The sequence below is a fragment of the Scyliorhinus torazame genome, chromosome 17 (genome assembly GCF_047496885.1).
Source record: "Scyliorhinus torazame isolate Kashiwa2021f chromosome 17, sScyTor2.1, whole genome shotgun sequence".
NCBI lineage: Eukaryota > Metazoa > Chordata > Chondrichthyes > Carcharhiniformes > Scyliorhinidae > Scyliorhinus > Scyliorhinus torazame.
In genome coordinates, this window is record NC_092723.1 from 32,595,077 (window position 1) to 32,613,125 (window position 18,049).

At 43.9% G+C, this 18,049-nt stretch overlaps 1 protein-coding gene across 4 annotated transcripts in view; it reads left to right on the top strand.

Annotated features, from left to right (window-relative positions):
• The first annotated feature begins 927 nt into the window (after positions 1-927).
• Positions 928-18,049, top strand: part of tmdd1 (transmembrane and death domain 1) — a 42,154-nt gene continuing 25,032 nt past the window's right edge. For 2 of the 4 annotated variants that reach the window (XM_072480286.1, XM_072480291.1), the window contains exon 1: positions 928-1,330. The gene's annotated coding sequence lies outside the window, so the exon portion shown is untranslated. Of the gene's footprint in view, positions 1,340-9,030; positions 9,866-18,049 lie in introns of those variants that run through there. The other 2 variants (XR_011935736.1, XM_072480287.1) reach the window with 2 other exon arrangements.

The window sequence follows — 18,049 nt, forward strand, 5'->3', positions numbered from 1 at the left end:
TTCTCCCCATGTCTGCGTGGGTTTCCTCCGGGTGCTCCGGTTTCCTCCCACAGTCCAAAGATGTGCAGGTTAGGTGGATTGGCCATGCTAAATTGCCTTTAGGTTAGATGGGGTTTCTGAATTGCAGGGATAGGGTAGAGATGTGGGCTTAAGTAGGGTGCTCTTTCCAAGAGCTGGTGCAGACTCAACGGGCCGAATGGCTTCCTTCTGCACTGTAAATTCTATGAAATAAGTAGCCATGACCTTCTTAAATGGCAGAGAAGACTCAAGGTGACAAATGGGCTAATTCTGCTCCTATTTTAGATGTTCGCATGTGCAACATGGAAGTCTTGCGGGTCACATATTAAAGCCATGTTCCCATTGTTTTATGCACCACAATTGTTTCTACTGACAGATCTTGATGCTCTGAGGATTGATTCACTAATGAGGCAACAATTTTAACAGACCACATGGTCAAAAATTTAGACAATGGTAAAACGAGAAAATAAGAAATCTAGGCATCAATAGAACAGAATTGCTTGGGTCAGAGTGGCAAGGGCTGGAGGTCCAGCTGCTAAAAATAAGTTAAATGGGATAGCATTAATTTGTACAGTGGAGAATAGGAGAACTATTTCAATGCTTGAAGCGACACTTTTTCCACAAGATCTCACTATTACTTTGAGAAGAAAAGCAATGCGTTTTTTTTGAACACTTCATTATGAAAAATGTTCAACAAGTATCACGGGGTTAAATATTTTGTAAGCGCATATTTGTTGGTCACGTCTGTCAGGGTGAGGCCAGGTGTCAGTTTCAGAAGGCAAAGACTTCCCCTAAAGCAGAAAATCCTTTACATGTTGAAGTAGGGGTGGAGTAGAGTGAGAAGAATTGCTGTTTATTGGACTGTTGTCTCCGACACTGACAGCACATATGTTCAGACAGGTAGATAAGGGTTGGATCACAGTATGAAATCTCAAATGGTCGCTCCTCACCTCAAGCTACCTTGATGTGCTTCTCTTTAATTTATTTTCTTTGTGTTTTTTTCAGTTTTTTTTGCTTTTCCTTTTCTTTTAATCATAAAATGCACATTGCTTCCACCTTTTTGTCTTTCTACAAAGTACCTGGTCACTCATACCATGTCTTAACAATTTTGTTTAATCCCTTTCATTTTCTATTTTCCACTTCTTTTGTTCTGTCCAATACCCCTTTTGAAACAACGTTTTCAACCTTGCTTTCCCTGGTGAATTATCACCTGATCGGCTATTACAAACTTCTCAGTAAACTTAAATGTTTTTACCAGAAATATGACAAACTGCTTGCTCCAGAGTTGGTGACCAACATGTGAGGAGACATGGTGAGTGATGTAAGTTTTGTAACAATTTACTGGTAACAGGAACGATTTGATAGGCTTATAAGCATGCTATTTAGTAAGCGGATTTGTCTAAGAAACAGAAACATGGGTTGCACGATACATTTTTAAGATAAAATAGTGAACTAATAGTATTTCACATCTCCCTTTCTGTTTCTTTTTCTGTTACTTTAGACCCAACTGCATTATGCACTATTCTCAATGAGATGATTAGCAATCTATATGTTCTCAGGCATGTCCCCAAGACACTCCTGAAATAGCTACGAGAAGTAATGCAACATGTTGCTGATTTTCAGCTTCTTTCTCTCCCTGAGTTGAACAATCTGATTCCACTTGATGTTTCCCAGGTGGCTTGTTTCAGATCAGAATCACTTCACCATGTGAAGGATTTACTCGGTGGAATCTATTTCCTGCCAATGCCTGATTGCAGGCTGTCATGGAGTTATTTACTGAGCTGCTGTGGTCCTTAAAACACACTCCCAATTCTTATGGAGTGAATATTCTTTATTGATAGGGAAGGGGAAACGAGTAAATTCTCAACTGCTGTTGTAGAAATACTTTCAAAAGTTTTTCTTTCTCATCTCAGGTCATTTTTAAGTGAGAGGTTTAATTATGTTATTTGAGAGACACCGTAACCTTATCCTTTCCTTTAAAATGAACAGTTTCGGGTTTCATCAAAAATGACTTTGAAGAAAGACAGGATTTTCAAAAAAGATTTCAATGGAGCATAAACAAAGATTTTTCAAAAGAAAAGTGTGCAATATAATACTCCAAAAATGCCTTCCAGTCCTCAGAGTGCATCTAAAACCAAGTTAAATGTTTATATTTTGGAAGTATGTCAAGTGAGGGATTACCCAGACAAATTCTTTTAAGGTATCTACTTTGTGCCCAGTCTATAAATCAAACTGAAATGTTTAAAATGCTCATGCCTACTTCATAAGTTTGGAATCAAGTTAAAGTTTCAAACAGGTATTGCAAATTTTTTGAGGAAGCTGCACTTTTTATAGACTGGAAAATTCTTGGCATTGACTTTGTGTTTACCTGCATGAAAAAAAATGAACTTAGGAGACACGAGATCTCAAAATACAATTCTCTGAGTAACTTTAGGGGGATGTAAGAAGGTCTGTAGTTGCTGAGGCCTTTCAATAATTTTGTATTTAATCAGTCTGATTATGATATAAAAACTCAAAACATAAAAGATAAAATACTTTTGCTCAGTATTTTAAATGTCGGAAGATGGTACAAGAAATCCTTGAAGTTTCTCTCTTTCTCTCAAGAAATGATTCCAATTTAATTTTATCTGGTGCACCTGCAGCAAGAAAAGGGTTAAAGCGTTTAACAAGTTCAAAACACTATGGGGCTGCAAAAGCAATGCGGTCAGTAAAGGGTTATAGTGATTAAGGGCAAACAATGGCTGTTTGTGTTTTAGAGCTTGTAGCAGCCTGCAAAAACGAGGTATGTTCGACAAGTCTGAAATGGCCTGAAAAATTTGCAGTAGTCATGTGTATTCAGTTAGAGGTGTGGACCTCTTAACTCCAAATCTGCTTTCAGAGCATTTTTATCCCAAAGATCTGGCAGTTAATTTTTCCCAAAGGGAGGAAACTGTTCAATTGATTTGTGTAGGTGTTTATTGCAGGAGGTGCTTAGGCAAGTTTAATAGCTTAACCCTTTCCGTACTGCAGCAAATACATTTGCAAATATAGTGGCCCAATGTTAAAATGGTAATGGATTGGTGGGGCTGAATCTTATAAACTAAGAACAGAACAAGACACAATTGATTGGTGTTTTCTTAAGAATGTACTCTTACATTTTGTAATTCAAATACTTCAATTGTGAGTTTGTTGATGTGTTATGGGTTATAGTCCAGAAAGCCAGGTAGCAAGAGATAAAACTAGTCAATCTTTTATCAGCCTTTATATATAGAGATTCACATCAGAAACATACAACTCCTCACCAACCAACCACAGTTTCAATCTGTTCCTTTTTATATTGGAACAGGTAAATGTTCATGCCCACAACCTGCATACAATATAATACAATGAATAAACAATTAACATTACCTATATTCTTACAGCTCACAAAAGACATATTTAAAATTCCCTAAAAAGTTCTATTAGCTAAAGAGGTCTCTTGAATGAAAGTAAACCATCAGTCCAGACACGCAAAGGATGATGCATCCTGGACTATATCTAAGCATTTGAAGGCCACAAAGGCTTAGTTAAGGGATCATACTAAATGATAAGCATCATATAGTAGAGGCTAACCAGTTGATCTGCTATTCAATTTCGGGTAACTTAAGATTTACTTAAGATCGCCTTACTTAAGATTTTCTTTCAATTCTTCTGGTTCCTAATTAGCTGAGTTTAATTTATTTTGCATATTGTGCTCCAACTCTATTGTAAACAATTAGAAAAATATCAACTTCATGACAGGTAATTTGATGGGATCTACTGAAATGTTTTAATTCAATCTTAAATACTGAGTTCTGCAATATAACATTTTTAAAATATTTCTTCCTCTCTATTTTAGACAGATGTGTCAAGAACTGGAATGAGCAATCAGTCACTGGTGCTATAAGTACCAGTCTCTGGTATCAAAGACTGGAATGTTTTGAATCATTTAATTTTACAACTGTAACTTAAGGTATTCCACCTACAGACCTATATCTTTTTGAAAGGGGATTGGACATGTATCAGGCTGGAGGTCGGTAACTAAAGTCAGAAAGTGATTCAAAACATTTGCATATTCCTATTATTAGTTTAAGAAGATAATTGTGAATAATTCAATATAAATTTTGCACTCGTCTGTTGTGCTCAATGCTAAGTTATCCTTCTTACAGAAAAGTTGCTGTTGAAGTCACTGTTATTTGACTGAGATGGTTTATGTAATTTTGAAACTACTACTTAATAAAGCTAATTGCTTACCATAATAACCATAATAGATTGGTCGGAAACTCAGCAACTTGAGTTACTGAGTACTGAAAATTGTACTGAAATGTTTTCGGCTCCAGTCACTGGGCAGTCTTCCAATCAGACCAATTCCTGCGAGAATTTATCAGTTATAAATGTTCTGACTCCATTCATTGAGTAAAGGCTACCCAGTAATCTGCTTTGGTGTGCTGGAATTGTACAGTGAAAAGTCAGATCAGGAACACCGATGAAATTTGTGGAGAAATCCATAGTTGCAATGATGCTGCCTTCATTCTGGAAAGGGATGCATTGTGAAGAGTGGCCCGGGTAAGGAGTGAGAAATGAACATTTGAGTGGTAGACAGATGCAAAAGAGTTTCGAAGCACACAAAACAAAACAAGTTAACAAGACAAATCCACACAAAGTAATACCAACAAATGGAACCAGGAAGCAGCGTGTTATCGTGTACCGGAATTTTGTTTAGAATAAGCTAATCCTTCAGGGCTTTAAAATACTTTAAAATGAAGGCTCTTTTGCCAGTGCACAATAAATGAAATAAAATGTGTTAAAAGTGACCAACAATGCAAATATTTGCTAGCTTTGACATTAAGGTTGCTGTAAGAACTAAGTAAAATTGACTGATAAAATGTGCAAATAGCTTTTTATGTGTAAATACAAATTTGTTCAATTGGAAATAAAATGGATGAATATATCCTGAAAAAGACCAACAGGGTTGGACACCCAACAGGTTTGCACACCCAGAACTTTGCAAAGGATAAGATAATACACATATGCTTAAATTACATGAAATATGCCTTCAACTGCACATCGCTAATTATTTTCATATTCCATACTTCAATGTATAGAAATTTAATGAATGAGTCTGTGGCTTCTGAGACTACAACCAAGTTACGTTAGTGAAAAAAGCTAATTGATGCTGTAAGACTGGATGCCATCCAGCAGTTCCTTATGATGTACCCCTTAATGACATAATCCATGCATTCTGCTGTCCTTCATTCCACCGGAGTCTGTAACATAACCAATCAGATTTCAGTGGTGTGAAGTGCAGGAGACATGGAACACAATCTTCCAATCAACACTGACAGAACGATGGCTAAACCGAACAATCAGCTCCAAGAAAAGGACCAAAATCTGTCAATCAGCCTTGTGAAGCGCAACACAAGTAATCTATCACTGCCGATCTGCATACAAAGAAATGCAGGGAAATAAAGTAACTCATTGTTGAAGTATGAACTAGTTGTAACCAGAAACCACTTACAACATTATTATTATTGCTTAGGGATTAGTCTGGGAAGGTGAGAATGTTTCTGCGGTTTGGACGATTTAAACTTCAGTCTTCCTAAACTTGATGAAATTAAGTCTGGTCATTTGAAAACAAATCTGATCCTTCTCATGTGGTGCATATTCAGCAATAACCAAACAAGGCTGTCGGAGTATTAGGAGAAATACACTATTAGCACGAAAAAGATTTGACTGCACCTTACATTTAATGATAAACGTTGATGCATTATGGCCAGATATCTTGGTTTTGAAATATAGTGCAACTTGACTTTTGTAGCTTGCATTTTTGCAACACATTCCACAGGGCATTCTAAAGAGCCACTGGCTTATTTATTTTTAGAAGTAAATGAAAAAAACTAAAATCACTTATTGTCACAAGTCGGCTTCAAATGAAGTTACTGTGAAAAGCCCCTAGTCGCCACATTCCTGCGCCTGTTCGTGGAGGCTGGTACGGGAATTGAACCCACACTGCTGGCCTGCTTTGGTCGGCTTTAAAAGCCAGCTCTTTTGCCCTGTGCTAAACCAGTCCCTATAGTGTAGCCTCTGTTGTTGTTTGGGTAAATACAGCAGCCAAATGGCACACAGCAAGACCTCTCACCAATGGCAATAAAATAAATGACTGATTTACTTGCTTTGGTTGTGCTGGCGGGCAACTGTTGCCAGGAAACATTCACTGCCTTTCTTCAAATATTTCCATGGGACTGTTTATGCCCCACCATAACTGGCAGAAGCAGGCAACAATTTTGAAAGCTCAGCCACATGACGGCACCTCTGACAATGCAGCTTTCCCTCAATTCAACACCCATGTCAAGTCTAGATTAAGTGCTTAAATCCCGAAAAGAGTATTGGCTTTCTGAATCAAAAACACAGCACTCAGTCAAGTTGTCTTATAACACAGATCCATGATCGAGTAACATAGTGGTGAGAATTTTCATTTAGAAATCTAAAAGTCAACAGGTTAATGTTCTGGAATTCCTGGCACACTAATCTTCTGTTCATCGTGATAAACCCAACAGTTTCCAACTTGCTGATCCAAGAAAAAGCAGTGTGATAAAAGATTATTCCAAATGAGGGTACCCACTGGCACTGGCAGTGTTAGTTTGCTTTTCTGCAAAAGCAAGCTGAATCTCAGACTAATCATGAAGCAGAAGTCACATTTTATCAGAGTGGGATCCATGGCTTTTCCTGCTGAATAAATTCAGTTCAAAGCAGGTTAAGTGGGAGGTATATGGAAGTGCCAGTATCCATCATGCAATAGAGAGTCACGATAGCACAGTGGTTAGCACTGTTGCTTCACAGCTCCAGGGTCCCAGGTTCTATTTCCGGCTTACGTCACTGTCTGTGTGGAGTCTCTATGTTCTCCCCGTGTCTGCGTGAGTTTCCTCCGGCTGCTGCAGTTTCCTCCCACCGTCTGAAGATGTGCAGGTTAGGTGTTTGGCCAAATAGATTGCCTTTTGTGTCCAAAAAGGTTATGTGGGGTTATTGGGTTACGGGGATATGGTGGAGGTGTGGGCTTAAGTGGGGTGCTCTTTCCAAGAGACAGTGCGGACTCGATGGGCCGAGTGGGTTCCTTCTGCACTGTAGATTCTATGAGAACTCGATTTGGTATTTTTAAATTAAACTTTGAAACATAGATTTTTGCACAAAATCATTCAGATAATTTACACCAATATTCTTCAATATATAGAACTGCATAAGACCAAATATTCAGATTAAATGAGTGTGATTAATCCTAGAAATAATGAAGACATCCAAACTTACAATTAATCACTGAATATAATGCGATCCATGATGACACATGTATTTCGATTACGTTTACATGTGACTGTACAAAACACAATCCTTCCCAAAAATAGTTACCCCTTGAAGATTTTCATAAGCTATCATTATTGTTTTCTGGAAAGAACCTGGCTATTTTTAATCAGTGGAAAGAGTACATAATTAATTTTTCTACAAAACCTGCCAAGGACGTCCATCAGCTGAGCACTCAGCCCACCAAGATCAGGAACAGCCAAGAATTCAGCCATAATAGTTCTCACTTTCATGTCTACACAATGTCAAAGAAACCGATGAAGAAGAGAATAACCTCTTGCTCTCTGTATTCAATGGACAAACAAAGAGTAAATAGATAATGCAACTTATCTGTGCTCTGCTAGTCTAATATACGGTTCAGCTATCTGTACCCCAGCATCTTTATCGGGATAGTTTATTCTTATCACAGATTCACCAGCATTCTGTCCAGGGCCTACCATATATATACATGGTTCAACAGTGACAATTTTGCCCGAGGTGCCATTATACACATCTGAATCTTGATCAAGGTGGGGATTTCAGACGACATCCTCAAAAGCGGGAGGCTTCGGGCTATCCATTACATAATCATCACTATTTGGTTGGTTTTCACACCCTTCCCCAACGTCTCACCTATAAGAGAGTCCTCGGACCCTCCCACTTCCAACCTCACACAGGCCTGATCTCCATCATGGGCAAAATGTCAGCCTGCAACCTTGACACGGTGCGCCTGGCACCCTGGTGGCACTGCCAAGCTGGCAGTACCAAGGTGCTTGGGTGGCATCAGAAGTGCCAGTGTGCCACCCTGCCTGGAGGCCGAACACCCAGGAGCCTCCAACCGCCTGGGAGATCCCCCCCAAGTGCCATTCCATTTCTGGGGACCATTACTAATTGGTACCCAATTGGGGTCTCCTCGGCGAGGCCGGTGGATCCTAGGTGCCGTTCGAACAGGCGGAGACATCTTTAAGTGGGCTTTTAAGCTCACTTAAGTATGCGAGTCTGGACCCCGCCCATTGTGGGTGGGATCCAGATTACGACATCCCGGAGATCTGGTTAGATCTCGATGGCGTAACGGCCATCAGGAATCCCGGGAAAGGCCGCTCCCGGGATCAACCAGCCGCATCCCGTCCCGATTTTTCCAGTGGTAAATAACGCCCTAGGCATATTCTATTGTAAACATTTGGCAATTTAAGGGTTAATAGCCTGGGTCTGCATGTGTTTAACTGCAATAGTCATGTTTTTAAAAAGAATCTTGTTTTGCAAAAGCAGAAAGCTTTTAGGAGCCAGAGGTGAATTTGGCCAGAGTAAAAACAGCCTGGGCTAATGTAATGTTCTTTGACCACATTTGTTCATTTTTCATATTATCATTAACACTCCTTTTGTCTTGTGTCCATGATATCATTGTCGATCTCTCCTAACCTCCCACCCATCCTTGACCATCTATTCTGCTCCTTTTTCTGCATCCCCTCTCCAACTATATAATGCATCGCATTTCTACCCTTCTTCTGTTCTGAAGAAGAGTCAAACAGACTCGAAGCATTAACTCAGCTTCCCTCTCCACAGATACTGCCAGACCCTGCTGAGTTTTTCCATTATTTTCTGCTTTTATTTCAAATTTCCAGCATCTGCAGTATTTTGCTTTTATAAACATACAAATCACTTTTTTTTTTGTCTTTTTAACAGCACACTGCAGCTCCCCGCATGCTGGAGGGCATTCCATTGGCTCCCGGCACTCTGTGGAGTCAGGATCTGCATGTGAATCTGACTTCAGGATCCTAACCAAAAGTGCAAAATGCTGCCCATTGATTCACCTGATTTGTCAGAAAAGAACTTCTACTAAAATGTATTTCTGTTTGGTCACAATGTATTCTTGGACACTTAAAATTGAACATCACCTTTCCTTTTACCTGATTTAGAAATTAAGCACTGGGCCCAAGTGCATGTTTAGCTCGGTTAGCTGGACAGCTGGTTTGTGATGCAGAGTGGGTCAACAGAGTGGGTTCAATTCCTGTATCAGCTGAGGTTATTCATGAAGGCTCTGCCTTCTCATCCCTGCTCCTTCCTGGAGGTGTGGTGATTCAGCTCCCCCCCTTAAAGTGGAAGCAGCTTATGGTCATCTGGGACAATGGCAATCATATTGTTCCCCAGTGCCGATTTTTAAAAATGCATCAGGGGAAAACCTGACTATTTTCAGTGAATAACGAAGGTAATTTTCTTTTAAGAGTTTGAAACTCGATTCTTCCTGTGCGACAGCTAACCTTTTAATTATTCATCCGTCTGTGAAAGGCGAGACAGTAGTATCAGACTTGCAGCTTTTCAGCATTCCAAAGTCATCCCATGAACAGATATAGAAAAGGCTCTGGAATAAAATATTACCAGGGCCTGGGAATGTGCAGGTTTACATTTACAACTTTTCCTGGACCGGTGTTCCCTGGTCCATGGGATGTATGCTATATCTGTAATGCGCCTGGGACATTTTTGAACGTTGAAATCAATTAAATAATGAATTCAATTCAAATGAGACAAGCATCCAATTTCTGCTTCTATTCACATCCTGAGGACTTATCGGTGTGTCCACGACCCCAGATATGTAAAAATGAGCGACTGAAGGGGAGAGCAGGGCCAGTGCTTTCCAATTGGATAATTTTTATATTGCTACCTAATTAAATGTGTAACAGGATTATTTGAGGAGATATGGATGTTTTAATTTGGTAATGGAATGGAACATTCTACTTCAAATCAATATCTCCCTCTACTGGCTGTTAAAATATTTAAAATGGGACAAATAGTATGTAGCTTTTGGGATTATGCAACAGCTGCCCAAACTATAACTCAGTTTCCTACAATCTGAAGTATTCCTTCTGAGGATCTTTGACTAGCGTTAAGAGTAAACCTGCTTAATGTACCACAAGGACACTGTGTTATTGCTTTTCCTTTCAGACGTTTGTTCATTCTGAGATCTAGATGAAAGGACCATCCATTTGGGAGCCGGTGAAACATTTGAAGAATAATAGAGTGCAGCAGTTGACATTTCCCAGACTTTGTAAAAAGGTTCTTGGTGGAAGCACGCAAATCATAAACAATTTTTAAAAACTGTACATTTTGCACACCACACCCATCCAGCCAATGAATAATTAACCAGTCTGTAATTCCATGAGCTATTTTTGCTTTCAGTCTCAAAAAAGCTGCAGCTGAGGTTGAAAATTCGGTGACCTGAAGTTTACAAAACTGGCAAAAAAAAACTAAACGGGTCAATTCTTTCATGAAGCTAAGGGTGACTAAGGGAAGCCGAAAGCTCAGAAAATTTAAAATAATGACGACAACAAAACAAGACAAAGGGGGATTTTAAATATCAGAACTGGTTGAGACACCGAACAGCGAAAAACATAAAGTAAAACAAAGAAACTAGAAGTAAAGAATTGCCAAAAGAAAAAAAAATGAAGCTTTCATACATGTTTCCACGCAACAATATACTGTATCTACATAGAATCTTTAACATACTGGGCTGGATTCTCTGTCCGCAACGCCCGGATCGCGTTCCCCAATGGGCTATAAAATTGGGCATCAGGGGAAAATCGGGATCGACGCCGGGCAGCGATCCCCGCCGCTGGTGCCAGGATCGAGGTCCACGACCACACGCCAGGAGGAGGCTGCAACTGAATGCAAATCGGTCTTACTGACCCATTTGCATTCTCTTTGTAGGCCCAGCACACGGGCGAGAGTCTCCACTCCTGCACCGGTTGGGAGAATCGCTTGGGCCGCCAAAATTTCCCGGGAGGCCGGTCCGATGCCCTCCCGTGATTCTCCCAAGCGGCGGGAATGGCCCGGTCGAGTTCTGCTGGCCGCAGGCCGGAGAATCGCCGGAGACACCCAAAATGGCGATTCTCCGGCACCCCCGCTATTCTCAGGCCCAGATGAGCCGAGCGGCCAGGCCAAAACGGCGGGTTCCCCCCGGCGCCGTCCACATCTGGTCGCTGCCGTCGGGAACAGCGCGCGAACGCTGGGGGGGGGGGGGGCGGCCTGCGGGGGGGCGAGGGGGGATCCTGCACCGGGGGGGTACATCAAATGTGGGGTGGCCCGCGATCGGTGCCCACCGATCGTCGGGTCGTCCTCTTTGAAGGAGGACCTCCTTCCTTCCGCGGCACCGCCATCTTCTTGCGGGGCGGACTTAGAGAGGACGGCAACCACGCATGCGCGGGTTGGCGCCGGCCAACCCGCGGCAGATGACGGCAGTTATGCGGCGCCGACCGTGTCATCTATGCGGCGCCACCTTTACGCGGGCGACAAGGCCTGGCGCGTGCAGATGACGCGGCCCCGATCCTAGCCCATTGTCAGGGCCTGAATCGGTCGGGATCGGGGCCGTTTCGCACCGTCGTGAACCTCAACGGCGTTCACGACAGCGCGGCCACTTTGGCGCGGGAGTGGAGAATCCCGCCCCCTATGCTCAGACCCTCCATGATTCCCTAGTCCCCTTGCCTGGGAATCACGTGGGAGCGTGAATCACTTGTGGTATCTACCAGCGCGGCCCTGACGTGGTGGGCCTCCCGGTGGGCTAAGGCAGGGTAACCCCTTAGGGGAGTTGCCCCCTAGGTCCATCCAAGTGCCTGCTTTCCCCTGCATAATGCACTATCTGCCTGCCCCTCCTCTACCAGACCTCCCCCTGCCTTGTCACCCCCTCCTCGCCCACCCAGGGACCCCTTTAATAGGGAGACTCCCCCCCCCCCCCCAGGGTCCCAATTAATAGGGAGACCCCCCAGGGCTCCCTAATTGAAGGAGCCCCCACCCACTTCGCACTAGAGGGACCCCCAAAGAGATCTCCTAATTGAATGAATCAAGGCTGCAGCTGGATTATGGAAGTTGTCAATCCCAGCCCACTACTAGAAAGTTATGACCGGCATACTGCTAATGGGTCTGAGGCATCTAGACGCAGGTCACAGATGTTCTTCTTCGAGGAATGGACACATGGTGCTTCCAGGTAAGAATTGCAGCAGTAATTTCTTTCATTGCACCTGTCTGGACTGCTCTTTAGCTTCCAGACAGCGGTCTATTTTTCTGGAGGGTGGGGTCTATGATGACGGGGGTGGATGCTGGGGGGGGGGTCACTTTAGTCAGGGCTCCCTGTGGGTGTCCCTCTAGTCAGAGGGTCTCTGTGGGGGTCCCTTTAGTTAGGGGGACAGGTGGTGGCAATGAGCTACACATCCTGTGCTGGCAGCATCATGCAAATGGTTCATTTGCACCTATTTGCATCCAATTAACAGGCCGGAAGCCAGATTCTGTAGCCCCACAGCTGTGATTCACGAGCGCGTGAATAGGTGAAGGTATTTTACAAGTGTCGTCCTGACACGGTGAACAGGAAATTGGGTCAAAGGGGGTCAGTGCATAAAAGAGATGCCCCCCAAAGTCCATTGGTCCAATAATGCAAACCCTACCCCCCCAATCCAACCACCCTCAAGCCCTCCCAGCCGCCCATCAGACCCCCCATAATTTCCTCTTCAGACTCGTTCATCAGCCCCATCAGCCCCCCCCCCCCGTCAGACCCCCATTAGAGACCCCTATCAGACCTCAAACAGAGACCCCTATCAGAAACCCTTCATCATACTGTTAAAAAGAGGAAGTCAAAGCACTTAACAGCTTTTAATGTCATGATATGGAGATGCCGGCATTGGACTGGGGTGGCCGCATCAGGTGATGAAGGAGCTATGCTCCGAAAACTAGTGATTGCAAATAACCTGGTGTTGTAAGACTTCTTACTGAACTTTTAATCTGGTGAAGAGCTGTGAATCAAAGCAAGAATGTTTATGAATATTGTGGTTAGCATCAAAGCGAGGTACTGAAGATGCATTCAAGCGTGACGGGAAAGACAAATCAACAATGCACCAAGCTGTTGTCTCTGGAATAATAAAACTGTCCATCACTGACCAATGTAATGTATTGCTGTGCAAAATTGAATGAAAGAGTTGCATTTTAAAGGCGTTGATGGGATTTGAATGCCTTGGAAGTGTACTGGGCTTTCAAGGAAGCTCTGACACTTGTAACAGCTGCTGCTTTAAACACTTTTGTCTGAGGGAGCAGGTGTTAGGAAAGGGTAAGTGAAAATGCAGTGATTTTTCACCCTACTACCTGGACTGCTCTAAAGCTTCCAAGCAGTTGTCTCTATTGGGTTCCTGATGGGGCAGTGGGGATCTGATGGAGTGGTTTGATCGGGGTCTCTCGCTGATGGTGGGTCTAATGGAGGAGTCTGATGGGAATCTCTGATGGGGGTCTAATAGGGGGTCTGGTGGGGTGGTCTAATGGGGTGGTCTGATGGGGTCACCCTCATGCATGCGTGCTGAGGGGGAGGTAACCTGTTATTTCTGTGATGTTGGGAGGCAGGATGCCCCTACTTGTCATTGGGGGATGGAGGTGTGGGAGGGAAGTCGCCAGCTCTCGATATTGGGCCACCCGCTCAAAGTGGTGGCCCAATACTAGGATTCCAACAGAATACTGTGAGCTCTCTACCATACATAAATTTGTAAATTTGAGAAGGAGAGGGAATTGCTACTTGCACCAGAGGAGACCAGGAGTGAATCTCCACTGGCAGGAGCACCTATTCTCCAGAATGGAGAATCCAGCTCAATGTACCTTCTCTCAATGATAGGTTCCCTCTCTAGAAGGCAGTCTAATTGCAGGGGCAAGTGGGTCCAATCTACAACCTAGTATGGAGGTGGGGCAGGGGCAGGTTTCCTGACCCTGGAAGTGGGGACATGTTGTCCAATCACAAGGGGGTTCTGATTGCAAATCCTATGGGGGGACTAAGAGTCTCATGGGTTTTTGTGGGGTGAAGGCCTGAATTTCGGTGAAGAGATCACAGGTTCTAGTGGGGGAGGGGGAAACATCTTTGCCCCGCAAGTAGTCCAGTAATGGCACTTTCTCCCTCAAACTGTACTCAACTCCCTTGAGCTCTCAGGTTTCCTGGACAACACGGTGGCACAGTGGTTAGCACTGCTGCCTCACAGTTCCAGGGACCCGGGTTCAATTCCGGCCTCGGGTGACTGTCCGTGTGGAGTTTGCACTTTCTCCATGTATCTGCGTGGGTTTCCTCCGGGTTCTCCAGTTTGCTCCCACAGTCCAAGGATCTGCAGTGGGATTCTGCAACCCCCCGCCGGGTCGGAGGATCCCCGGGGGGCGGCGTGAATCCCGCCCCGCCGCTCCGATGCCAGCTGCCGTATTCTCTGGTGCAACGCCGGTCGGGAGCCGTTGGCAGCGGCCCCCCCGGCAATTCTCCAGGCCCCAATGGGCCGAGCAGCTGTAGGTTTCTGGCCAGACCCGCCAGCGTGAAATGGGCATGGTCCCACATGGCGGGACCTGGCTGGTAGGCCGGCTGGCGCGGTCCTCGGGGGGGGGGGGGGGGCGGGAGGATCCAGCCCCGGGGGGGGGCTCCCACGGTGGCCTGGCCCGTGATCGGGGCCCACCAATCTGCAGGCGGGCCTGTGCCATGGGGGTACTCCTTCCTTCCTCGCCGGCCTCTGTAGGGCTCCGCCATGGCCGGCGCGGAGAAGACACCCCCCTGCGCATGAGTAAGAATACGCCGGCCAGTCTGCGCATGCGCGGAACCACGCCGGTGGTTCTACGCATGCGCTAACTCGCGCCTGCCTTTCGCCACCGGTTGGCGCGGCACCAACCCCTCCGCCGCCGGCCTAGCCCCCGGAAGTGCGAAGGATTCCGCAACTTCCGGTTGGCCTGACGCCGGAGTGGTTCACGCCATTTTCTTACGCCGGCGTCGGGCCATCGGGGGATTTGGGAGAATCCCGCCCGTGCAGTTTAGGTGGCGTGGCCATGCTAAATTGTCCTTCGTGTCCGAAAGGTTAGGTGGGGTTACTGGGTCTCGGGGATAGGTTGGAGGTGTGGGCTTAAATAGGGTCCTCTTTCCAAGAGCCGGTGCAGACTCGAGGAGCCAAATGGCCTCCTTCTGCACTGTAAATTCTATGAAGTCCTGGAAAAAAATGGTTGTCCACGCAAACTCACAGGCTGCCAGTTTCATAAAACTATTGAAATTGCTCCTGGAAGCATGCCAGTTGTTCAGTCCTTGTCCTGCTTCTATGGGCTGGTTGTGGTGACAGGTCTTTAAAAAGTTAATATCTGTTCAGATCTCACTCCTACCACTTTTCCCTGTAAAGGTCAACCCACAGGTGAAGGCCTGAATTTGGTGGAGAGATGGCAGGAGCTAGTGGGGAGGGGGAAACACCCTTGGCCCACAAGCAGTCCACTAATGTCACTTTCTCCCTTAATCTGTCCTCAACTCCACAGGCCTGATAAATGATTTAAAAAGTGATCATCAAAATCTGTCTCTTTTAACAAAACGAATGGTTGAAATTAAATATCACAGCAAAAGAAAATCTGTTTTTTCTAAATGTACATAGATTCCTGACATTAAAATTTGTTTGGGGAAATTAACTCTCTAAGAAGGATTGCATGGCTTCATTCTTGAAGCAGATTTCTCACTTGATCCATTTCTCTTAATAGGAGCCAATCCCTAATCGTCTTAAATGGATCAACACCTCTGCCTCACATTCTTTTACCACAATCATCGACACAGTATTGAAGGTTGTTTAGTGTGGGAATGTTTCACCAATGCCTGACAATTTTCTACACCGTATTTCATCCTCCACATACTGTAATAATTCCATTGTGGAACATGTATAACATCATCATCATTGAGTTAGTTTATTTACTTATCCTAAGCAAACATATTGGTGCAGTTACTGCACATATGGTGGGGTTTGCACTCCACAGCGTTCAAACCTCTCCCGTAAGAATAATGCTGCCACAGTCTAAAGATTTATTTACAAATTGCTTAATAATGATTTGAATGACTTCGAATCCAGTTTTAAAGCAATGATCCTTTATTATTTAGTTTCTGTGTTGTACAATGACATGTATCCTATTACAGCTCCTATTATAGAATACACATTAGTTCAGTCACTGAAAGAATAGAAAATGAACACTGGTTTGAAAATAATAGTGCCCAATTTCAAATTATAATAAGATAGGTGTGAAATTATTTTATTTAACTCCCGTTAACTCAGTTTATTAAAGAATAATTTGAACCATGAATATCAGGAAGGTCCCAGGTTTCACCATCTGATTTTGTTGAGTTAACTCAGCAATGGAAGTACTTCGATGGTGTTTTTGAAAAATCACCACTATTCTTAGAAGTCCCCCTATACCAAAAAGGGCCGACATTCTAAATGGTGATCAGGGATTCTCACTCCCCAACTCTGATGCAAGCTTCAGTGGGTGCTATTCAGGTCAAACTATGTTTTCAAGTTATCCCCCGGTATAACCCATACCTTCACTGAAGATTTCATCTACTTACCACTTAGTAGCATCGATCCTGGGTCCCGCATTGCTAAGTAAGTAAAGTAGACTTTGGAATAGAACAACAAAGAACAAAGAAATGTACAGCACAGGAACAGGCCCTTCGGCCCTCCAAGCCCGTGCCGACCATGCTGCCCGACTAAACTACAATCTTCTACATTTCCTGGGTCCGTATCCTTCTATTCCCATCCTATTCATGTATTTGTCAAGATGCCCCTTAAATGTCACTATCGTCCCTGCTTCCACCACCTCCTCCGGTAGCGAGTTCCAGGCACCCACTACCCTCTGCGTAAAAAACTTGCCTCGTACATCTACTCTAAACCTTGCCCCTCTCACCTTAAACCTATGCCCCCTAGTAATTGACCCCTCTACCCTGGGGAAAAGCCTCTGACTATCCACTCTGTCTATGCCCCTCATAATTTTGTATACCTCTATCAACCTCCTTCGTTCCAGTGAGAACAAACCGAGTTTATTCAACCGCTCCTCATAGCTAATGCCCTCCATACCAGGCAACATTCTGGTAAATCTCTTCTGCACCCTCTCTAAAGCCTCCACATCCTTCTGGTAGTGTGGTGACCAGAATTGAACACTATACTCCAAGTGTGGCCTAACTAAGGTTCTATACAGCTGCAACATGACTTGCCAATTCTTATACTCAATGCCCCGACCAATGAAGGCAAGCATGCCGTATGCCTTCTTGACTACCTTCTCCACCTGTGTTGCCCCTTTCAATGACCTGTGGACCTGTACTCCTAGATCTCTTTGACTTTCAATACTCTTGAGGGTTCTACCATTCACTGTATATTCCCTACCTGCATTAGACCTTCCAAAATGCATTACCTCACATTTGTCCGGATTAAACTCCATCTGCCATCTCTCCGCCCAAGTCTCCAGACAATCTAAATCCTGCTGTATCCTCCGACAGTCCTCATCGCTATCTGCTTCAAGAATGATGCCATGCAATCCTTCTTAGAGAGTTAATTTCCCCAAACAAATTTGAATGTCAGGAATCTATGTACATTTAGAAAAAACAGATTTTCTTTTGCTGTGATATTTAATTTCAACCATTCCTTTTGTTAAAAGAGACAGATTTTGATGATCACTTTTTAAATCATTTATCAGGCCTGTGGAGTTGAGGACAGATTAAGGGAGAAAGTGACATTAGTGGACTGCTTGTGGGCCAAGGGTGTTTCCCCCTTGTTGGATTAAAAGGTTTAGATCAAAAGGTACTTTTTACAATCAAAGAAAATAAGAGTTACTTTACAATAACATCAAAAAACTTAATTGTTAGAAAGCAAATATAAACCTCGAGACCAGGGCAGGAACTATCAGATTCAGATCCAGA